The sequence below is a fragment of the Hibiscus syriacus genome, unplaced genomic scaffold (genome assembly GCF_006381635.1).
Source record: "Hibiscus syriacus cultivar Baekdansim isolate YM2019G1 unplaced genomic scaffold, ASM638163v2 tig00110418_pilon, whole genome shotgun sequence".
NCBI lineage: Eukaryota > Viridiplantae > Streptophyta > Magnoliopsida > Malvales > Malvaceae > Hibiscus > Hibiscus syriacus.
The window spans coordinates 2,210,371-2,235,007 of NW_024062730.1; the positions used below are offsets into that span (position 1 = coordinate 2,210,371).

General features: G+C 38.7%; 1 protein-coding gene and 1 pseudogene across 1 annotated transcript in view; one reads left to right on the forward strand and one right to left on the reverse strand.

The window, feature by feature from the left end:
- The window catches only part of LOC120124506 (transcription factor TGA9-like), a 34,080-nt gene extending 27,889 nt beyond the window's left edge, over nt 1-6,191 (forward strand). Inside the window, exon 15 of the mRNA XM_039143170.1 lies at nt 6,157-6,191. The gene's annotated coding sequence lies outside the window, so the exon portion shown is untranslated. The remainder of the gene's footprint in view (nt 1-6,156) is intronic.
- Nucleotides 274-14,236, reverse strand: LOC120124449 (annotated as a pseudogene).
- Between the last annotated feature and the right edge of the window lie 10,401 nt (nt 14,237-24,637).

Consider the following 24,637-nt stretch of genomic DNA (forward strand, 5'->3'; position numbering starts at 1 on the left):
TTGATTTTCCTGTTATTTTTTGCATGTAAGATTTTAAATAAACATAGAATATTGCTACTTATTATTCTTTTACCATAATTAATTTAAGTACTTATTATTACACACGCTCGTATATTCGCATGATCCCTTCAAAGAGAAAAAAGAAACTAAAATATGGGTTTTTTAATTTGGAAATATTCCTAATTATTTAGATGTACGCTACGTTTGTAAGCCAAAGTAAACTAAGCTAAGCATACTATAATTCTCTATTTCTCTATTTTCTCATCACTTTCATCATCCCAAGCTCACTGCCCTCCTTAATGTCCTCATCTTATCTGCAGCAACCTTCCTTTGCGCTGGTAATTTTGACTGTTTTCTTTTCAGAACCTGTTCATGAGTTCACCGCATATGAAAACAAGAAAGAAATTAAATTTATGATGATTTTCTTAGAAAATAAGTATGTCAAATGCATGGCAACAATCAGAGATTTAAATTGTAGTTGTGTTTTTATCATAATTGCAGACATAACGGATGTTATTACGGTCATTGTAGGAAGTTATTACGATCATTGTAGGTATCACAGTTGTGCAATAACAATTTCGGACATCATTGTTACAGTTATTCCTGATAGTGGACCACTCTTTAAATCCCTGGCAGCAACAACTCACCTCTTGCTTTCGCCTTTGCTCATTTTCTTCTGCTCAAAGTTAAAAACCTAGAAACAGTTTAGGAATTTAAGCTTTTTCGGGAGGAAGTATTTGGCTTAAGCTTTTCATTCTCCTGTTTGAGTTGATTCAACTCTAACTCCAGCTCCACTGTATACGCCTGCAATTCAAGAAAGTAGAGTCTAAATTTAATGGATAGTACTGAACAAGCAAACCACATCAACCGAAAATACTTAAGCATGCACCTGTTTCCTTGCTCGAGATCTTGTTGCGGATTCTCGATTCTTAATCATTCGACGTTGTTGCCTTTCCATTACCACCTCCGTGAACCATCTATGATCTCTTCTTGTTCTATATCATGACAGGCTCTAACATGCGGTTGGTGCCCTTCCCATTTTCAGCTACATTAGAAGATTCACACATAACAGCTTTACTCTACGTGAAAACGGGTATGTGGTTGCATAACCATTGTCTGGTGCTGCCTGTAAAGATTAGCAACACATATCTAAACTATGAAAGCAAGAACAAGAAACAAAACTAAAGAGAGAAACCTTCTGAACTCATTATTTTCAAGAGTGTGTGTTTACAAGTCTCAAGGAGTGCAGTTATAGTTAGTATTGTAGCTGTAACTAATGATGTAACTAACTTCAACAAACTAATTGCTCAAACTGATTAGCTGCAGTGTATCAATCCTCAACTGTATGCACGACCATTATGCACAGTAGTAGTACGTGTGCTTATATACCATGCATTTATTTATACTAACATTCCCCTTGCAACCTTCAACTTCAAACCTTCTTCAAACTCAAAATTACACAATCATGATCAACGCTTCCTTCAAAACTCAAAACGCACGAAATGTTCATTTGCACTAACATTCCCCTTGCAACATTCAACTTCAAATCTCCTTCAAAACTCAGACTGATATGCTTTTAAGTTGCATCACCAGTAACCGTTGTCTATGTTTGAAAAACAAAGGTGCTGATAAAGGCTTGGTCAACACATCAACAACCTGCTCGACTGCAGGAACTTCATGCACTTGTAACTGTCCCATAGCCACCATTTCTAGAACAAAAAACAGATAAACTCAACATGTTTAAACTTGGAATGAAGTACAGGATTATCACATACTGCGACTGTACTTGTATTATCACACCACAATGTGGCCTTGCCATGAGTAACTATATGCAACTCTCCCAACAATGACCGAAGCCACACCATTTCAGCAGTTGCACAAGCCACACTCTATACTCAGCCTCAGCAGTTGAACGTGCAACAACCTGCTTCTAGAGCTCCACGAGACCAAGTTCCCAATATATATACAGAATCATGAAGTTGACCGTCTATCATCAATATCTAAACCCCAATCCGCATCTACAAAGCCAGTCAAAGCCATTCTCGAGGAGGGTGTAAACCGTAGTCCAAAGTCAACGGTGCCTTGTAGTTAAGATTATTCACTTGACTGCCTGAAAATGAACATCCAGTGGGGCTTGCATGAACTGACACACTTTATTCAAAGCAAACGCCACATCAGGCCGAGTAATTATAATGTACTGCAGAGCACCTACTATGCTTTTGTATTGTGCAACATCTTCAAGTGGTTTTCCCTCCTTAGCAAATAGCTTGACATTTGAGACCATGGGAGTGGGAAGGCTCTTTACTCCACCAAAACCATGCTTTTGTAAAAGGTCATGAATGTACTTTTGTTGACTCAAAACAACATTGAAACCTTCATAACTGACTTCCACTCCTAGGAAAAACTCAATGGTCCAAGATCCTTCAATGAAAACTGAGCATTCAGTTTGTCTATAACACTTTGAACAACCACATCTTTATCCCCTGTTAAGATGATATCATCAACGTACACCAGTAAGTACACCAAGCTATCCGAGGTCTTTCGAATAAAAGAGGCATCCGACTTAGCCTAAGCAAAAACCTTTAGATTCTAGGTATGCCTTCAGTCGTTCAACCAGGCCCTCGTGCTTGTTTCAGCCCATAATCGCCTTGTGTAACTTGCATACCCAGCACCATTTCCTTGCTCATACCCTGGTGGTTGAGTCATATAAACGTCTTAAGTAAGTAACCCGTTCAAAAAAGCATTATTGACATCAACTTGTCTCAGCTTCCACCCATCGTGATAACACCAAGGAAATGATTACCCTGATCGTTGCAGGCTTAACCACCGGGCTGAAGACTTCATCAAAGTCAATTCCTGGTTTTGAAGAAAACCTTTTGCCACCAAGCGTGCTTTGTACCTTGAAATTGAACCATTAACACTTTATACGAAATATCCATTTACAGTTTACTGCCTTCCTATCTCTAGGAAGAGGAACTAGTGTCCACGTGCCATTCCTTACCAGGGCGTCATACTCGACTTGTGCAACTTCTTTCCAATGAGGACTCATCAAGGCCTTTGTGATATTTGTTAGTTCTCGATCTGAACTTGCAACGTTATAAACTTTCGACTTCCAGATTCCATGCTTACTCCTGGTCATCATGGCATGAACATTGGAGACTGCTTGTGGTACATCACTCTCCATATCATTATTATTGCCAGCATCGTGATTCCCTTCTTGGACCCCATGTGAGCTCCTACCGTAACTACTCCCATGATGGCTATCATCGTGACTTTCTCCTTGGACTTCATTTGAATTGCCAACACAACCACTCCCATTATTTAAATTTGTCGCACCTTCATAGTTTCCTTGAACCCCATGTGAGTTACCAACACAACCACTTTCATTATTTATATTAGCAGCACCACTACTCCTATTATATATAATTGACGCACCATGACAATTACCTTGGACCCCACGTGAGTTGCCAACACAACCACTTCCATTGTTTAAATTAGGCGCACCTTCATAATTTTCTTATTCTTGGACCCCACGTGAGCTTTCATCACAACTTCTCCCATGATTGCTCCCATCGTGATTCCCATGTGTGTTTGTTGAAGTAGCAACGTGGGTGGGCACCACGCCAAGAGGCACATGCGCATTGGACCCATGCGTATTGGATCCATGCGCACTATTATGGTAGCCAACGATATTATGGCTTGGTGTGGCCCCATGAGCATTACCACGTGCATCTACCATTTCAAAAGACATGCCCCCAATGATATTATGGCTTGGATTATGCGTACCTACCCCAATATTATTATGATTGCCAAGCGGTGTGGCTCCATGTTCATTATAAACTACAGGCAACTGTCCATTCGTGATAATTTCTTGTCTATGGCACTTGCATACTAGTTGATTCTTATCAAAGGGAAATACTTGCTCATTAAACCTTACATGTCGAGACACAAAGACTCTACGATCATTGTATAAACATTTGTACCCATGATGTGAGGTGTTGGGCCCAAGAACCACACACTGCCTTGACTGAAAATCCAATTTATGTTGATTAAACGATCTCAAGAAAGGAAAGCAAGCACACCCAAACACTCTCATACCTGAGTAGTCAGGAGCTTTTTGATAGAGAACCTCAAACGGGGTCTTGCCTGAAAATATCTCAGATGGTAGCCTGTTTATGATGTACACTGCCATAGGAAAGACATGACTCCAGAACTTTGTTGGCAGTGATTCTTGAGCTAATATGGCTAGTTTCATCTCAACAATGTGACGATGTTTCCGCTCAGCCTTCCCATTCTGCTCTGACGTGCTGGGACAGGAGATTCGATGTTGTACACCATTGGTAAAAAATGAACTCTTCAGGGCTTGATATTCACCTCCACCATCGCTTTGTAATGCTTTGATTTTCTTCCCAAACTGAACCTCAGCTATTTTAACAAGGTTGAGAAAGCATTGGCTGACTTCAGACTTCTTTCTAATTATATAAAACCAGGTATGTCTGCTAAACACGCCAATAAATGAGACATAATATATGTAACCTTCAGTCGAAACTATAGGTGCATGTCCCCACACATCTGATACAACCAGTTGAATTTTTTTTTGTATTCAGTCAACGAATTACAAAAAGGCAGCTTGTGAGCCTTGCCTTGAAAACATACACAACAAACATTGTTCAACTTGTTTTCACTAGAAGAAACATTACACATTTTCATAACATCTTTGACAGTATTCACACACTAGTGTCCTAAACGCCTATGCCAAAGTTCCAAACTGCTTGAAGCCTTGGACACATTGTTCATCATGCAACTTGATTTCTTCTCTCCATACGGTAGCAGCTGGTATAAACCTTTACGTGTGAGATTCCCTTTCAATAGAACGGTCCGAGTCTGTACATCATTCACCAAGCATTTAAAAGGATGAAACTCAATAAATACATTGTTATCACGAGTGAATTGAGGTACTAACAGTAATTTCTTCTTAATGTGTGGGGCATGTAGCATATTTTGTAACACCATAGGTCTGAGACTAGAATACAAAAAGCCTTGACCAATATGATCAGTTTTAATCCCTTCACCATTTCCCATTAGAAGTGTGTTGTTACCTTTGTATGCCATACCTGAATGGAATGGTACAAGATCATTCAATACGTGAAGAGTGGCACCCTTGTCTGGATACCACAAAGCATTGGAGTGTTTTGGAACACTGTAAACTGCTGCCATACTAGGCACAGTGGATACAAAAGTTATAGGTGCAGTATGAACAACTGAATCTTGTCCTTCCATTGTTGTAGGATGAACTACACATTCCCCAGGAAAGGTATTCATTACCTGATTCGAGGAGTAAGGCAGTCCTTGACGAGTCAAAGTATAAGGCATACCATGCATAGAACTGGATGGATAGTGGTAGAAAAAAGGAGATTACATCGTGTAATTATATGCATGTCCATTCACAGGAACAACCTGTTCAGCTGGTTTCTTCCATTTCTCAACAGATTGATCTTCACTGACAACTCCAGTGAAATCTCGGTCAAAACGACGATAGCACCGCTGAACAATGTGCCCAAACTTTCCACACAACTGGAATTGTGGCCGATTTGAAATATTAAACCTTCATCGACCTCGACCAAGATAGCCTCCCTATTGACCTCTCATGGGATAAAATTGATTTTATGTTGCATCTGTTTCAGTGATAGCCTAAGACTTCGACCCATTCTATTCTTTTGGTTAGACAACCATATTTGCAGCAATACCATCGCTTAAAAAGGCTTTCTGCCTAGCCTCATAATCCAGGAGCATTTCAGTGAGACTATCCAATGATACTACATCATGAGATGCTATAGCAATGATGAACTCAAACTCCATTGACAATCCATCAATAATCACATTTACTTGGTTCTTGTTCAGATATAACACAGCCTGCCACATTCAACAAGTGACATATTGTCTTGATCTTGGCTAAATAATCACTTACAGTCAAACCAGATTTCCTTTGAGAGTGCAAACTGTGTCTAAAAGAAGAAATCTTGGCACTTGAACGAACTCCAAACAACCTTGTTACTGCATTCCAGATTGTGCGAGGGGAAGTGAGCCCCATAAGATGTGACAAAACCTCCATGCTAACTGTTGTCAACAACCATGAAGCAATCAACTTGTCTTGTTTCCTATGCACAACATATCTGGATTTTCCTCAAGCTGTCCTGACTCATTTGTGACAAACTGAGATGGAGCAGGATTATCACTAGAGATATAAGCCAACAATCCATAGCCATCAATTATAAGGGTCACCTGATGCTTCCAAAGAAGGTATGTTAACTCGGTAAGTTTTATGACATCCTGTTTAGGTATATGTTGTACACTAGATAGGACCGAAGAACCATATGACGACGAATTGACTGTGGTATTCACCGAAGACTGAACATCAACTTATTGCAGGTCCACCATTTTCAAAGTAAAACAATAACCTTCAAGAACCTCCAAGAAAAGAAGCAAACCAAAAACTGCATGATCGTTTTGGCGACTGATACCATGTATAGATTAGCAACATATATCTAAACTATAAAAGCAAGAACGAGAAACAAAACTAAAGAGAGAAATCTTCTGAACTTCATTATTTTCAAGAGTATGTGTTTACAAGTCTCAAGGAGTGTATTTATAGTTAGTATTGTAACTCTAACTAATGATGTAACTAACTTCAACAAACTAACTGCTCTAACTGATTAGCTGCAGTGTATCAATCCTCAGCTGTATGCATGACCATCACGCAGAGCAGTTGTACGTGTGCTTATATACCATGCATTTATTTATACTAACATTGCCATGTTGCTGGCAACAATTTGGTGGTCTGGGAATCTTGGCCCTATAACATATCTCATTCCAAAGTTTACATCTATGTTTCCATTGTTATTTTGAATAGATTTTAGCATCTTTGGTTGAGAAGATTCGATCCTTTGCCCTAGTCCATAGTTTGCATCTAAACCTATGCCATTGGTCTGTATAGGACATATAGGTGTCACATTCTTCTGTTGGGAAGAAACCGATGATGATTCTTGAATAACTCCAACTTTGACGACAAAATCCTCCAAAGTCATCTCTCTGAATGTTAGTTGGCGCTGCGAAAGTTCATGATCGGGGATATTAGCTTTCCGCTGTGGCGATAGGTCTTTCTGATTTATTTGAGATATTCATGGTTCGTGTTTGACCAGATATCTTAGAATGGTTTAGTCCCGAGTTGCTCCGATTTTTATGTTACAAGCGCCAAAAACTCGATCGACTGGTAATCTCGTCGGCTTGTGATTCCCACGCGTTGTTATCAGTAGCTCTTGAACTTTTAAAACATTTTGGGATTTGATCTTGGCCGTTGGATTGGTTACAGATCCAATGGCCCAGGATTGGTTGTGGTGTGATGATATTTTAGGGTTTAAAAACCCTAGCTCTCTTATGATTCTGGCCGTTGATCTCTATCTTGATCTAACGATCCTCATTTATGAGGCGCTGGACTTAATGATGAAACCTTAGTGTGGCTTGGGCTTGCTTCTTGGACCCTGTCCATTATACAATTATTTGGTAGATTGGTTTGCTATATCAGACAAACCTCTCTGTTGGGCCACCACTTGATTTGGACTTCCTTGAATCCCAATCTGATGCGTCAGGCAGGTTAGGTCTTGTCACCCATACTAGACTTTTGAACCTTAAATAAAGATGAAATAAAAAAAATGAAAATAGATAAGAAAAAGGAAAGTAAAATACTAATAATAATATGTATATTAAAAAACTATATAATATATATATTTCAAAAACAATATAATATGTTTTCAAAGATTATATATATTATATACGTTTTCAAGAATCGTTTTTTAAAAACTATATATTATATGTTTTCAAAAAACCATTTTTAAAAACTATATATTATATATTTCAAAAATATTTTCAAAAACTATATATATCTTCAAAAACAATATATATATAATATATATATATATAATATATATATATCTATATATATATATATATATATATATATATATATATATATTATCATATATACTAAATAAAGACCCTTTAAGTCCCGGATGAAAATGAGTGTCTACAGTTGCCCCTCTTTACCCATTATTGTATAACGAAAATAGGGCAAAGACAAGCTTGTTCCTATGAGTGTCGTCGATCTCTGAGTTTGAAATTTGACTAAATGTTGTAGTCGACTCTTTTTATCGAATATCCTTCGTTGCAGAGTTGAAATTCAACTTGAAAATAAAAGATGGGCTCCATGTTGTTCAGCTGAGTTACGGATAACTCATTCGTATTGAAGTTGAGATTTGACTAGACGACATTATCCCGTCGTTGAGTTAAACTATGTTGTGGAGACTCTTCGCTGTGAAGTTGAGTCGATCTCGAATGAATTAGGCACGATATCCTTCATTGTGAAGTTAAAATCATGTGTGACTCATTCGTCGTGAAATTGAGTCAATCTTGGATGTTTCGAGCATGATATCATTCGCTGTGAAGATGAAATCTAGTTCGAAATCTGAACTGGAACGTGGCTTCTTGTTACCAAATCATAGTCAACCTTGGTATTCTTCTTGGCTTAAAGACCTCGATTTAAAATTCAACCGAAAAATAGTTCATCACTGCTACCATATGGTTGATATGGCCTCAAGCTGAATGAAATAGAACTCAAAAGTTTTCGACTGAAGTTATGTTGTAAATTAGGCTGGAAGATAGTTCATTGTTGCTAAATCACAGCTAACCTAGGTCTTCTTCTTGGCTTAAAGACCTCGGTTTAAAATTCAATCAGAAAATAGTTCCTCGCTTCTACCATGCGATTGATAAGCCATCGAGTTGAATGGAATCGAACTCGAAAGTTTTCGTTGACTGATAGCCCTTCTTGCTTTGAGCTATGCTGTGAATTAGGCTGGGAGATAATTCCTTGTAGCTAAATCGTAACCAACCTAGGCCTTCTTCTTGGCTTAAAGACCTCGGTCTAAAATTTAGTTAGAAAGTAGTTCATCGTTGCTACCATGCAGTTGATACGCCCTCGAGCTGAATGGAATCAAACTCGAAAGTTTTCATTGACAAATAACCCTTCTTGCCTTGAGCTATGTTGTGAACGGTTCCTCTAAGTGAAGGATGGCTTCCCTTAATGGGTCTAAGTCGGTCATAATTCTTTAGATGACTCCCTTTCATGGGAAGGTCAGGTGAGATGACTTCCCTTATCGGTTTAAATTGATCTTGATTCTTTGGATGATTTTCACTTCCCGGGAAAGCCAAGTGGTATATTCTTCAGCTGGTTCACCTTCGCGGGTCTGAACCAGGTGAGATGATCTTTGGATGACTCTCTTTCATGGGAAAGCCATGTGAGATGTTCTTCAAGTGACTCCTCCTTGCGAGAAAGCCAAGTGAGTTATTCTGTCAACAGGATATCATCCGTCGTGGAGTTAAAATCTAGCTTGAAAACTTTAATAGGAAATTGCCACTCGTTGCTGAGTTAAGCTAAATTGAATCCATTCTGAATTATCTCTCGAACCCATCTGAATTGGCTCTCGAACCCGATTTGAAGTTGATTCTAAGATCCGTTGATCTTTCTATAGGTCAAGTTGGTTGAGGTGTAGTTCATCGCCGCTGATTTAAGCAACCACCATCGATTTTTTAAAACGTTTTTAAATCGTGTATCATTCGTCGTGAGGTTAAAACTTGACTCTTAAGCTGCAAAAATTATGTATGCAGAAAATGATAAAATGTGATGCTCTTAAGTATGTCTAAGATGTATGCAAAATGAATTAGTTATTGTTTTATTTCTTGGACGAAGTCTCATTCTTTGTTTGTTGGCCTTGTCCTTGGAATCGATGATGCCCCGACATTAATGGCTTCATGGAAATATCTGACATTTGCTTATTTGTTAGCTCAATCCAGTGATCTTACACTCTTGATAGTATGGATCAATTTTAATTAGAGATTCTTAAGCTTTTAGCCTTTGTTTACTCGATGGAGTAAGACTCTATTGCATTGGGTTGACGATCAAATATGGAATTGGTTGAATCATCGTAGTTGACACATCAATATTCAGTGAAAGGCTTCCTTACGTGGCTTAAAAGCTCAAATGATAACTTCTACAGCCAAGGCTACCTCCTCCAACATCTGTAAAATTATTCTGATTGCCATGGAAGAAGATTGGCAAATAAGAAGGCATGTTGCCTTAAAATTATATCAAGCACCCTCAGTGCTACTTGTGAGTTCTCAGATTCTTGTACTCGTAGAGTACTTGAATTCTTACACGGGAATCTGGTAGCAAAGTTTATCTCTACTCTAAACGTATTTGAGTATAAGTGTCTTGCTCTCTTCCTTTCACGCTCATTTGTGTTGTGATAACTCCGTAAAAGGTCACATTTTGAGACCTTTTCACTTAAGTTATTGAATGCCTTAAGGCTCATTTAGGACCATGTAGATGCATTTAGAATAATTTAGTTGCATGTGGTGGAATTCAGTTTACCGTGACATTTTATTTTTAAAGCGGTGCTGCCTTATGGGAAAGTGCTTGTTTGATGATGTGCAGGAACTGAAAGCAAGGAGGAGAGGAAACGAAATGCCGTGACATAAGGAGATTGTTGAGCAAAATGAAATTGCCAAGTTCGATTGGCATTTTGAAAGCGTACAAAGTGTGAGAAGATATTTTTGAAGCCAGCTGTCTCCGACTCTCCAAGATCTCTACCCGAGGAATCCACCTTGAACATCCGCCTGGAGGGATTGGCACTGCAACCGCTGGTCCTGCTGATAACGTCGCCTGACCTTGCAGATCTTGTCTGTCCTTGGGCGCCTACAATAGGATTATACCGGTTACTCAGCTAGCTACTCAGGCTGTATCATAGCCTGCCTTGCCCGACTCCTAAGCAATTTAACCATGGTTTTGGGGTTTTCTAGGAAAGTCAATACCAAGTCCTAGGATTTATTTTCCCCTTACAAATAGAGGATGAAGCCATATTGAAGAAGACATTGGTTCCACCCAGATTTGAGCTTAAAAAGTTAGAGAGAGAGGGTCTCATCTTTCTCCGTCAATCTTACTTGCCATGGCATTTCTCCTTGACAAGCTTGAGAGAGTGGCGTCCTGAGCGTTTGAGAGGAGCCAGTTTGCTGGGAGCAGTTCTTTGGGTGGGAAGCATTGGGCAGGCACGTCAGGCTTTCTCTCATCCCTTAGTTCTTTGCTTTTATTTTATTGGGTTGTAAAGAAGGAATGAAACTTACTGTGAGCTTGTTTATTTCGAACCCCACCATGAATAATCCTATTTGATGGGAGTTCGCTTGGTTTAAGTTTTTATTTCAATGAATGGTTGTTTCTATGCTTTAATCTATTTGTTTATGAAACTTAATGCCTTAAGGTTGTAGGAGCTACGAGAGTAGCCTTTCCTTAGGAGGTTTTCAGGGTTCCAGAGAATACCTTGGCAAGATATCCTTAGTATTCGAGAGAAGCTAGGGATGAACTACATAAGCAAGGGGTTCTAGGTAGTAACTAGACCTAATCCACCTTAGAGATAAGGTTAGGATTTCATTCGACTAAAAGGAGTTGTGCAAGAACGATATGTTAGATGTTAATGCTGTCGCAAAAAGGTATTACCGAGACATATCTTGTTATCTGGACCAATGAGATCACTGTAGGGGTTTACGCCAATCGGTTTTGCCAGAGCATATTTAATCTGTCAAGTCCCTTACTAGAGATAACATAGGGCACCTCGTAGACTCTGTCGGGCAGGTAGGTATAGAAGAAATACCATTCGGAGAAATAGACTTAGATTTTCCCCAGGACTCTTATCACTCTTCCCATAGCAACTTGTCGTGTGAGAAAGCTAAAGTCCTATAAATTAATCTTGTATTACATTTTGTTTTGCATTGACATTTTCTATTTGCACTAAACACAATCTATTTTGCCACGACATAACCATTGCTACCACACTTCCATAGTTCTATTCCACATCAGTCATTCCATTTTGCCACATATCATTTGTACATACATCACTAACTTTACTTTGGTGACAAAGTAAAGTGCCTTGACAACCTTTGATTTCAATTCTGTGGAGACGATACAAACTTATCACTGTATTACTTGTTCAATTGTGTATACTTGCACATATATCCACACTCATTTATAGTACTCATACCGAGCGGACAGGTTGTCATCACTATCAAGGCTGTATTCAATTTTTTCTCTTTGATATGGCATCCTCAGGTATAAAAGTGAACATGCTTGTTATTCGGAAGGGATTTGATAGCGACCAAACGTTTCTCGCCATTATAAGCGAAATTATTTCTGACCAACTCATTGTTGTAGGTCTCTTGTAGCTTCTCAGAAAACTATCTTCATAGTAAAGAGATACACTTCTTCTTCATAACGTCAGACTCTGTTATGATAGGAACCAATCAGGAGGAACGGGTGGTGGAATGAGAAGAGATTGGAAACCTAGAGATGCCCTACACTGTTTTGGGTCCTTCAACCAAATTTTTTATAGAAAATATGTCTTTTCTGAGATATCTCTTTTTTAAAGGTTTGGTATAAAAATGATATCAAAGCAATTGAAGCAAAGTATTAGTTCACTGAATATCAAATAAACGAATCACATAAGTTTTTTAAAAAATTATAGCTTTTTGACAAGTTTCAAGATCCATGGGTGTATGGGAAGACAATGCGATTGGTTTTGATTTTCATGATTTTCAAATAGGATGTGAACAAAATAGCGCAACTGATACACTCTACTGCAAGGCCCTTTAGAGAACGTTTCTATTTCAGTTATCAGGAATCTTTTATTTGTTCAAGCTTCATAGACTTCTTAAGCAGATATAGCGCAGAAATATCGATCTAAAAATAAAACCCCTAAGTGTTTTTATATAGTCAACTATAACAGGTGTTTCCTGACTCCCTTAGTTCATCTTTCATCGAAATTTAATTTCAAATACACGTTTATTTAAGGCCTTAATGTCTTTCTTTAAATTATACTTTGTTAAAATTGATATACTCACTTTAGATTTTGTTGGGAGATTTATCTCGACACATAGAGACTAGTGTCATGATTTGAATGTACTCGTATTCATAAAGTTAGGGAAATTAACGTTTCTCGCTACTTTAGCAGAATACCCTTAATTGAAGGATTCAAGTGTCAGAAAGTCTTCGACTTGACAAACTCTAATGAAACTCACTCCGTAAAGTTCAGACATTACAACCATAGTTGCTTCAGACATTACCTCTGAAGATTAACATCCTACTACTTTCAGGTGAGTGACCCTAGCATTGTTAAAAATATCACATTAATTCTTCGATTTCTAGATTTTATAAGTTTATCAGGAAGAATCTATTATAGCTTGAGTGTCAATGAAAGTCAGAAAATTTCATCTTTAGAGCTCAATTTTTAAGCAACTGATCTAAGCCAAATTTGTCTATTCCACAATTCCATTTGTGAAATTATATATCGTCACGGAACGTCCTTAACAAACATGCAAACTAACTGGTCTTGCAATTTCATGCATCGGAGATACCCCATATTGTCTACTTCTATGCTTGTATGTGTAAGAAAATATTTTCTTTTTCGGGTGAAGGATATGGATCTTGTTTTTTAAAGGAATTTGATCTCGGCATATGTCGAAAGGCTATAACCTCATTTCTCAAAATGTGCATTTATTATACTTGATATTCACTAAATTTCAATAATTCTCTATTACTCAAAGAAATGTCATTCTTTTTTAAAAAATATTTCAGGCATATAAAAGACAAATTCAAACAAGACATTATTTCACAAGTAACACAAGTCCGTGGTAATAGTGATGATCTCCTCTTGTCTCGTCCTAAGATGTCCTATTCCTCGATTACGACATTTACTTTTCAGATGCATCTCCAATTATACAAACATCCGCTTCTAGAGTGTCATTGCTTTCCTCGTAAAATTTCAGCTCTATTCTGTCCATCATTAGCTGGAGCAAGGCTCTAAATTCAACATATTCTTATACATCATGTTCGTCCTCATTGTGATAACAGTAATGACTTCCACCTTTTCAATATAATATACTAGGATGCGGTGCAAGAAGCTCCACATTTATCATTCTGCCTCTATACCCAAGCCAGAGGTGACTTCACTTCATAAACTCTGATTTTGATAGTCTAACCTTTCTCCTCGGTGATTACATTTAACCCATTTTCTTGGTGATTAGGCAGAGGGTTCTGTGCAACTTTGGGCAATTCTGAATTATTGAAACGAATCCAGTTCATATTGTTCTTTCTTTGGACAATTCTCTTAAAGGCAAGGTAGTTTTCAATAGCATACCCGGAACACCACCATGATATTCACAATGGGCATTTTCATCATACCACCTGGGGTATGAGGGTTTCATCATACCATATGTGTGTTAAAAAGTTGTTGGTAAAGCTCCTTATACATCATGGAAATTTGATTGAAATGATCATTTTCTCTTTCTCTCATTGGTTCCCTCGAATCTTATCTAGAAGTATTTGATGGTACAACTACAGTTGGCTTTGATTTGGAGACCGTAACACTTTTACTGGTGTTAAAAGTGTTGATGTTATTGATCTCTCATTCTCTCTTCTTCATGGGAGGTCTTCTACTTGACTCACCTCCCTCTATATTTCCTTGTCTTATGGTCGTTTCTATCATTTTTCTTGCCATAACGAGATCAGAGAAATTTTTAGATGTAATTGCATTTAGATCCCCGAAGAAAAGGGTCTTCAAAGTATGTACGAAGAGCTTTCTTGTCTTTTTCATCCAAAGGTGGATGAACATGTGCAGCTAAATCCCTTTTTCACAGAGACTGAAGAAGCATAATGAAGATATTTAATTCAGAAAGTTTATTGACATTCTGATTCAACTTCAAATTAATGTTCCTTTTCTGGAGGCCATGGAACAAATGCCAACATATGCTAAATTTCTCAAGGAAATTATTACCAAGAAGAGAAAGGTTTAGCAATATGAGACAATTGCCATGGTAAAAGAATTTTGCTCTTCATTAAGCAAGCTGCCACCGAAGAGACATGATCCGCACAATTTTATCATCTCATGTTCGATAGGTGACAAGTTTATTGGGAAGACATTATGTGACATTGGCTTAAGTGTAAACTTGATGCCTAAGTCAATTTTCGTAAAGCTTGGGATAGGGAATGCGAGACCCACATCTGTCATCTTGTAATTAGCCAATCGTTCACATGTTCGTCTCAAAGGGCGAATTGAATATGTCATCTTGAGGGTTGACAAATTCATTTTTCCTGTCGATTTCCTAATTTTGGACTGTGAAGTTGACGCCACAGCACCCATCATCTTGGGGAGACCATTCCTAGCTACCGGTCGTATTCTCATTGACTGTGAGAGGGGCAAGTTGACTATGTGAGTGACCGATCAACAAGTCACTATGAATGTCTTCTGATCTCTCAAATACATAAATGATTCTGAAGAATGCCAAAGCATTTTTGAAGTAGTTACAACAATTGCAAAGGAATCAGATCAATTTTCCCAAAACAATTTTATTCAGTTAGGACCTGATGAGGGGCTATTAGAAGACTTAAAGGCTGGAGGGCTTAATGATTTTTCATCCGAGTAGTAGTAGGCTAGCTTCCTAAAAGCTAGCCCAAGTACGCATTTTGAACCTTTGAACTTTGAAGAGCTTGTTCCTCCCAAGCCCTCATTACAACATGCTCCTACCCTAGAACTTAAGAATTTACCACAACATCTTAAATATGATTCTCTGGGTAGTAACGAAACTTTACCTTTGATTATTTCCTCTGCCCTTTCTCCTAACCAAGAATCTAGTTTGTTAAGTGTTTTGTCACAACATAGGAAAGCGTTAGCATGGACAATGGCAGATCTGAGAGGAATAAGTCCAATTATCTGCATGCACAAGATCCTGCTAGAAGAATGCCATGGCAAATCCATAGAGCCAGCGAAGATTAACCCAATCATGAAGCAAGTTGTGATGAAAGAGATTCTCAAATGGCTTGATGCTGGAGTGATTTACCCAATTTCAGATAGTTCTTGGGTGAGTCCCATTCAATGCGTGCCAAAGTAGGGAGGCATGACAGTGGTGACAAGTGGAGACAACGAGTTGTTACCTACACACACAATCACCGGGTGGCGAATTTGCATGGATTACCACAAACTCAACAAGGCCACCAAGAAGGATTATTTCCCTTTTCCGTTCATCGATCAAATGCTGGATCGACTTGCTGGAAAGGTATTTTATTGTTTCTTGGACGGATACTCGGGGTATAATCAGATTGCCATCGCACCGGAGGACCAACGTGTCCCTATGACATATGTTTTTCGAAGAATACCTTTTGGACTCTGTAATGCCCCGGCAACTTTTCAGTGCTGTATGCAAGCCATATTTTCAGACATGGTTGAGGATTTTCTGAAAATTTTCATGGAAGATTTTTCTATTTCTGGAGATGATTTAAAAATACCTCGGCAATTTAGCAAAGGTACTGAAGCGATGTGAGGAGGGTGATCTCTGAACTGGGAAAAATGCCACTTCATGGTAAACAAAGGCATTGTTCTAGGCCACAAATTTCAAAAGCATTGAGGAAGACAAGGCCAAGATCGAGGTGATTGAGAAGCTATCCCCACCAACTTCTATCAAGGGCATTGAAGTTTCCTTAGACATGCTCGATTTTATAGACGATTCATCAAGGATTCTCCACATTATCCAAGCCCTTGTGCACCCTGCTACAGCAGAACCAACGTTCATGTTCGATCAGAAATACCACGGCGCATTCAAAGAGCTGAAGAATAGACTTATCTCTGCATCGATCGTAGTTCCCCCAGATTGGACGGCACGTTCGAATTAATGTGTGATGCAAGTGATTTTGCCGTGGGAGCTGTGTTGGCCAGCGTAGAGGTAAAATCTTTCATTTATATATTATGCTAGTCATACCTTAAATGAGACACAATTAAACTATACCACCACTGAGAAAGAATTACTTGCCGTGGTATTTGCATTTGAGTTTAGGCCATACTTGATAGGCACCAAGGTCATAGTTCACACCGATCATTCAACTATAAATACTTAATGAACAAGAAAGATGCCAAGCCTAGACTTATTAGATGGATATTACTGCTGCAAGAGTTCAACTTAGAGGTCATTGATAGGAAAGGTACTGAGAACCAGGTTGTAGACCATTTATCTAGGCTAGAGAACATTTCAGAATGCCATGACATTTTTTATATTAAAGGAATTCCCGAGGAGAAAATTTTATATGCTATGGCAATTCCGTGGTACGATGACCTTGTTAATTTTCTTGTGGTGTTTTTCCTTATGAACTGAACAACCATGGAAAAAAGAAGTTTCTGCATGATGTCAAGTTCTATTTTTGGGACGAGCCGTACTTGTTCAAGCAATGTGCCGATCAAATGATTCGACGGTGTGTTCCCGAAGAGGAGCAACATGTCATTCACCCATTTTGGAGGTGTGAGGAGTGTGCAAAGGTCCTCCAATCATGCTTCTATTAGCCATCATTATTTAAGGATGCCCACGCATTTTACAAAGCGTGCGACAGATGCCAGCGTCTGGAAACATTTCCAGATGACATGAAATGTCGCACAAAATATTTTTAGATAAAGCACTTTGATGTTTGGGGCATTGATTTATGTGACCATTACCATCTTCCTTTGGAGATTTACATTTGCTTGTGGTGGATTTTGTGTCTAAGTGGGTTGAAGCAATTGCCACACCAAGGAATGACTCGAAGATGGTGCTCAAGTTTCTTCACTCGATTTGGAGTACCAAGGGCCATTATCAGTGATGAGGGCACCTACTTTGATAACAAGTTAATTGCCAAGGCATTGCAGAAATACGGAGTGCAACATAAGATTGCCACGTCATATCACCCGCAAAGAAATGGGCAACCTGAAGTGTCCAACCGAGAGTCAAGTAAATCCTTGAGAAGATGGTGAACCCTCGAAGGAAAGACTGGTCCCCAAAACTCGATGAAATGCTCTAGGCCTATAGGGCGGCATTCAAAAACTATGGGAATGTCGCCCTTCAAGATGGTATATGGAAAATCCTGCCACCTCCCAGTTGAGTTAGAAACAAGGCATACTGGGCAATCAAGAAACTAAACTTTGACACGTAACTTGCTGGGGAAAAACGACTGCTAGATCTGAATGAATAGAGGAGTTTCAAGTGCAAGCATATGAAAATGTCAAGCTCTACAAGGAAAAGACTAAGAAGTGGCATGACAAAATGCTTTTGCCACGATATTTTCATGTGGGCCAGAAAGTACTGTTGTTTAACTCTAGGCTCAAACTCTTCCAGGCAAATTAAAGTCACGGTGGCCGGGACCATTCGAAGTCCACAATGTTTACCCGTATGGCACTGTTGATATTAAGAATATGAACGATGGGTCTATCTTTAAAGCAATGGCCAGCACCTGAAGGCTTACCAGGGAGTCCCACCATTGCGTGAAGTTGCTCTTCTCTTACATGACGTCGATACTGGCCCAACATCTTAAGGATGCCATAACATTTTAAATTTACTCCTGTGCATAAATAATTTTTACTTTGTCATTATTTTAGTATTTCTTCTTTTTAATTAATTACTTTAATTTTATTTTTGTTGCAAGGGATATTCCACATGGCTAGAATGTGAGATGTATGGAGGAAGCTTGTGAAAATTTGGGCGGCAAACTTAAATAGTAAAAGGAGGAAACTTTTTCACTTTTCACTCTTACTTAGGATTAAATATTTTTACTCTTTCTTTTTGTTTTCTTCCCGCCTAGACCCCATATTCTATTTAATATTCCCCTCCCAAATCTCTCTTTTGTTTATTTCTTCCTTTCACTTCACTTCACTTTACTTTTAACTTTTTTTCTTCTTTCATCTTCTTCTTTCTTCCTTTGCGCCGAAACCTCCATAGCCGACCAAAGTTTTAAGCTTTCTTATTCTTTTGTAGTTTTCTACTCCTAAAATGGTCTGTTCCCATCCATCTTCTTCGGTACACCCTCTCTACCACATTTTGTGGATGATGCTGCCCGAGATCGATTCCAAACTATAAAAAACTGACAGGTCTTTTTCTAGTTGGGGTTTATCTTCTCCGAGGAGGAGGATGCTACCTTATGAAGTGAGGTGCTCCACGTGGTTAACAAGCATAAGTGGCAAAAATTTGCCAAGCATCATGCCACTGTCAACGCGTCGATAGTAAAGGAGTTTTACTCCAACATCACCGAGCCAAACCAACATGCCGTTGTGGTTTGTGGCATTTCTATTAGATTTACCCCCACTGCTATTAATCGCTATTTTAAATTGTAGGTTGTGGAAGACCGCCATACCACCTTTACGCAAGAAAGAAGTAGACAACGAAAACATACCAAGGCATCCTGGAAGACCTCTGTCTTCCCGACACCCAGTGGATGGTCAGCAACTGAGCCGTAGGACCGTGGACGGGAGAGGTTGCTCCTGCAAGTGAAGTTGTGGAACAATTTTATGAAGCACAAGCTTCTGCCAACTTCCCACAACACCACCGTGTCTTGCTAGCGGATGTTTTTACTACAATCAATCATATTTGGGGGCGAGCCATTGATGTAGGGAAAACTTATTGCGAAATAAGCTCATTTGTGCCTGAAGCGACCTGCAAGTGCCCTGGTATTTTCGAATCTCATCACTACCTTATGCCGTAAAAAGAAGGTTCCTGAAGACCAGTTTGATGAGATTTTACTGGTATTGCTGGAATTACCAAAGCAAAAATCCCTATGTTATTGGGTCTGAAGGAAGCCAAAGGGAAAGAAAAAGAAGCGACTACATCTCGCGTTTCACCATCTCCAGATGCCAGGGCAAACTCGGATGCCTGGAGCAAGCAATCCAGTGCACTCAAGAGCACATCGGGCAGCTGTCCGAAAACTGATGACTTATTTCCTACGCTAAGCGTAGGGATAAATTTTCACTAACGCCTTCTTAGAGTTTCTCTCGCACATGAACTTCACCATTCCTGCCTTCCCTGAAACACTCGTACAACCAAATGAGAATGTCGAGGCATCTGTAAAAGTACCCCCTCCTGCTACTGCCGACGCTCATCAATCACCCAGTATAGAAAGTCCCCAGCCTGAAGCAGAAGAACCCGTTGACCCTGATCCAGTCTATGCTGTGTCGCCCGACGCAGATTGAGAAGCCAACATCCAACTCGACATCTCCCGGAATCCCCACAATTTGTTGAACCTCTGGCGACAGAACATCTGATATGCCACAACCTGTCACGCCAATGGAAAAAGAGCACCCTAAAGTACCACAGCCCACCGAGTTAACGAAGAGTCACAATCCGAGATGCCACGACAAACTCCTTTGCGTAGAGCCGACGTCGCCTGAAGAAGGCATCTAAGCATGAGAAGCCCCAACTCTCAACTGTCCCAGAAGGTCCCAGTACTCCTCTCGACTGCACCAGCTTCTGACTCCGAACATTCCAGCCCTGCCAAATGAGAAAGTTAACTCGTCGCGCGACTGCACTACCCCCGCTTAAAGACAAGGTACCTTGCATTGCATTGCATTCATAACATGTAGTTTATTTTCCTTAGTTTTAGTAAGCATTGAGGACAATGTTTCTCTCAAGTTTGGGGGAAGTAGGGTTCTCGATCATTGCATGAGTAGTAATAAAATAAATATGCAATGATATTAGTAAATGTTTGAATAGTTTTCTGGAATTAGTTAATGATGTCTGATGATGATGAATTCGTGATGGCTAGGATAGAATATACATGATTGGTTGAGGATGATAGAACCAACTCTAGGACTTGGTTTTTTAAATCTTTGAAACACGATTGTATGTTTTCCATGCTGAGAAAGTTAGGAATTTTTTATAAGAGAATTCTTAAATACCGTGGCATAAAACTTTGAATGATGAAAACTCATGGTTGTTAAAAAATGAAAAATGATGATAAAGTTGTGAATAAATGCCTCAGCATATCTGTAGAGGGACACTCCCCTTGCCAGGAATATGAGTGAATGAAAGTAGTCACAAGATGACTCTACCTGACTTGCTCGGGGGTGGAAGGTATGCTCCTTTCATCTAGAGTGTGGGAGGGTAGAGTGATAGGCTGACTCCCCTGTAGCAGAAGAAAAGAAAAGAAGTAAGTTGGGAGTAAAGATTTTATAAATGTCATGGCAAATTAAAAAGCTTGCTTAAATTTTTAAGTTTATTAAGCATAGACTGGATACTAGCAATCACACACCCCACAAAGAATCTTGCCCTAGGGGACAATACTAGATTTCGAACCAGTTTAGCATGTTGAAGCCATTCATATGTGCTGAGGGCTGAATTTTATCCCATAAGACTATTCTTCTTCTGAACTTGTCATGGTATTTTTGTTTTGCTTATTACTATCCATTGCTTGAGGACATGCAATAGCTTAAGTTTGGGGGTGTGATAACTCCATAAAAGGTCATATTTTAGGACCTTTTCACTTAAGTATTGAATGCCTAAAGGCTCATTTAGGACCATGTAGATGCATTTATAAGCATTTAGTTACATATGGTGGAATTCGGTTGCCACGGCATTCTATTTTTAAAGCGGTGCTGCCTTACAGGAAATGTGCTTGTTTGATGATATGCAGGAACTGAAAGCAAGGAGAAGAGGAAACGAAATACCGTGACATAAGGAGATTGTTGAGCAAAATAAAATTGCCAAGTTCGACTGGTATTTCGAAAGCGTACAAAGTGCGAGAAGATGTTTTTGAAGCCAGCTATCTCTGACTCTCCAAGATCTCTGCCCAAGGAATCCACTTCGAATATTTACCTAGAGGGATCGACATTGCAATCGCCAGTCCTGCTGATGACGCCGCCTGACCCTGTAGATCATGTCTGTCATTGGGCGCCTACAACGGATTATGTCGATCACTCAACCAGCTACTCAGGCTGTATTATAGCATGTCCTGCCCGACTCCTAAGTAACTTAACCATGGTTTTGGGGTTTTCTAGGAAAGTCAACACCAAGTCCTAGGATTTATTTTCCCCTATAAATAGAGGATGAAGCCACATTGAAGAAGACTTTAGTTCTACCCAGATTTGAGCTTAAAAAGTTAGAGAGAGATAGGGTCTCATCTTTCTCAGTTAATCCTACTTGCCGTGGCATTTCTCCTTGACAAGCCTGAGGGAGTGGCGTCCTGAGCATCCGATAGGAGCCAGTTCGCTGGGAGCAGTTCTTGGTGGCCGAGGGAAGCATTGGGCAGTGCACGTTGAAGGCTTTCTCTCCTCCCCTTATTTCTTTACTTTTATATTTTATTATTGGGTTGTAAGGAACGAATGAAACTTGTTGTGTGCTTGTTATTTCGAACCCCACATGAACTAATCGTATTTGTGGGAGTTTGCTTGGATGTTTAAGTTTTATTTCAATGAATTATTGTTTTTCTATGCTTCAATCTGTTTTGTTTATGAAACTTAATGCCTTAAGGTTGTAGGAGCTACAAGAGTAGCCTTTTCTTATGAGGTTTTGAGGGTTTGAGAGAATACCTTGGCAAAATATCCTTACTATTCGAGAGAAACTAGGGAGACTACATAAGCAATGGGTTTAGTAGTAACTAGACCTAATCACCTTAGAGATAAGGGTAGGTTTTATTCGACTAAAAGGAGCTGTGCAAGAACGATAGGTTAGATGTTAATGCTGCCACAAAAAGGTATTGCCGAGACATATCCTGTTATCTGGACCAATAGGATCACTGTAGGGGTTTACGCATCAATTTTATCAGGACATCTTTAATCTGTCAGTCCCTTACTAGAGATAAATAGGGCACCTGAATAGACTCTGTCGGGCAGGCTAGGTATAGAAGAAATACCATTCGGAGAAATAGACTTAGATTTTACCAGTGACTCCTATAACTCATTCCCATAGCAACGTGTTATGTGAGAAAGCTAAAGTCCTATAAATTAAATCCTGTATTTACATTTTATTTTGCTTTGACATTTCTATCTGTTTGTACTAAACACAATCTATTTTACCACGACATACCCATTTGCTACCACACTGCCATAGTTCTATTTCCATATCAGTTATTCCATTTTGCCATAACATTATCATTTGTAAATACCATCACTAACTTTACTTAGGTGACAAAGTAAAGTGCCTTGACAAACCTATTTGATTTCCTCAATTCCCTGTGGAGATGATACTCAACTTATCACTGTATTACTTGTTCAATTGTGTATACTTGCACATATATCCACATCATTTATAGTACTCATACCGAGCGGACAGGTTTTCATCACTATCAAGGCTCGTATTCCAATTTTTTCTCTTTGATATGGCACCTCAGGTATAAAAGTGAACTCATGCTTGTTATCGGAAGGGATTGATAGCGACCAAACGTTTCTCGCCATTATAAGCGAAATTATTTCTAACCAAACTCATTGTTGTAGGTCTCTTGTAGCTTCTCAGAAGACTATCTTTATAGTAAAGAGATACACTTCTTCTACATAACGTCAGACTATGTTATGATAGGAACCAATTAGGAGGAACGGGTGGTGGAATGAGAAGAGATTGGAAACCTTGAGATGCCCCACACCGTTTTAGGTCCTTCAACCAAATTTTTATAGAAAATATGTCTTGTCTGAGATATATCTCTTTTTTAAAGGTTTGGTATAAAAATGGTATCAAAGCAATTGAAGCAAAGTATTAGTTCACTGAATATCAAATAAACGAATCACACAAGTTATTTTAAAAAATTATAGCCCTTTGACAAGTGTCAAGATCCTGGGTGATATGGGAAGACAATGCGATTTGGTTTTGATTTTCATGATTTTCAAATAGGATGTGAACAAAATAGAGCGATGGTTTCTATTTTAGTTATCAGGAATCTTTTATTTGTTCAAGCTTCGTAGACTTCTTAAGCAGAGATAGCGAAAAATATCGATCTAAAAACAAAACCCTAAGTGTTTTGTAGTCAACTATAACAAGTGTTTCCTGACTCCCTTAGTCCATTTCATCGAAATTTAATTTCAAATACCGTTTATTTCAGGCCTTACTGTCTTTCTTTAAATTATACTTGTTAAACTTGATATCCTCGCTTTAGATATTGTTGGGAGATTTCTCGACACATAGACTAGTGTCATGATTTGAATATACTCGTATTCTTAAAGTTAAGGATATTAACGTTGCTCATTACTTTAGTGGAATAACCTTAATTAAAGGATCCAAGTGCTAGAAAGTCTTCGACTTGACAAACTCAAATGAAACTCACTCCGTAAAGTTCGGACATTACAACCATAGCTGCTTCAGACATTTCTCCGAAGATTAACAGCCTACTACTTTCAGCGGAGTAACCCTAGCATTGTTAAAAATATCACATTAATTCTTCGATTTCTAGATTTTATAAGTTTATCAATGTAATACCCCAAAAATTTAGATAATGACCAAAATACAAATTTTGAAAGTTTGATGGTCAAGTAGAAAATTTGGAAATTATTGGGTTGTTGTGTAAGTGTTATATAATTGATGTACTATGTTAAAATTTTTGGTATTAAGAATCTAAGTGATAAAATGGTGAAGGAACATTTTGTACAAATTGGAAAAGTTGTTTCCAATGTTAAAAAAGAATTATTAAATGTTAAATACTTGGTAGAAAATGAGTTTCAAGTATATTATGGAGTTGTTATGGGATGTGTTTATGTTAGTACAATACTAACATATG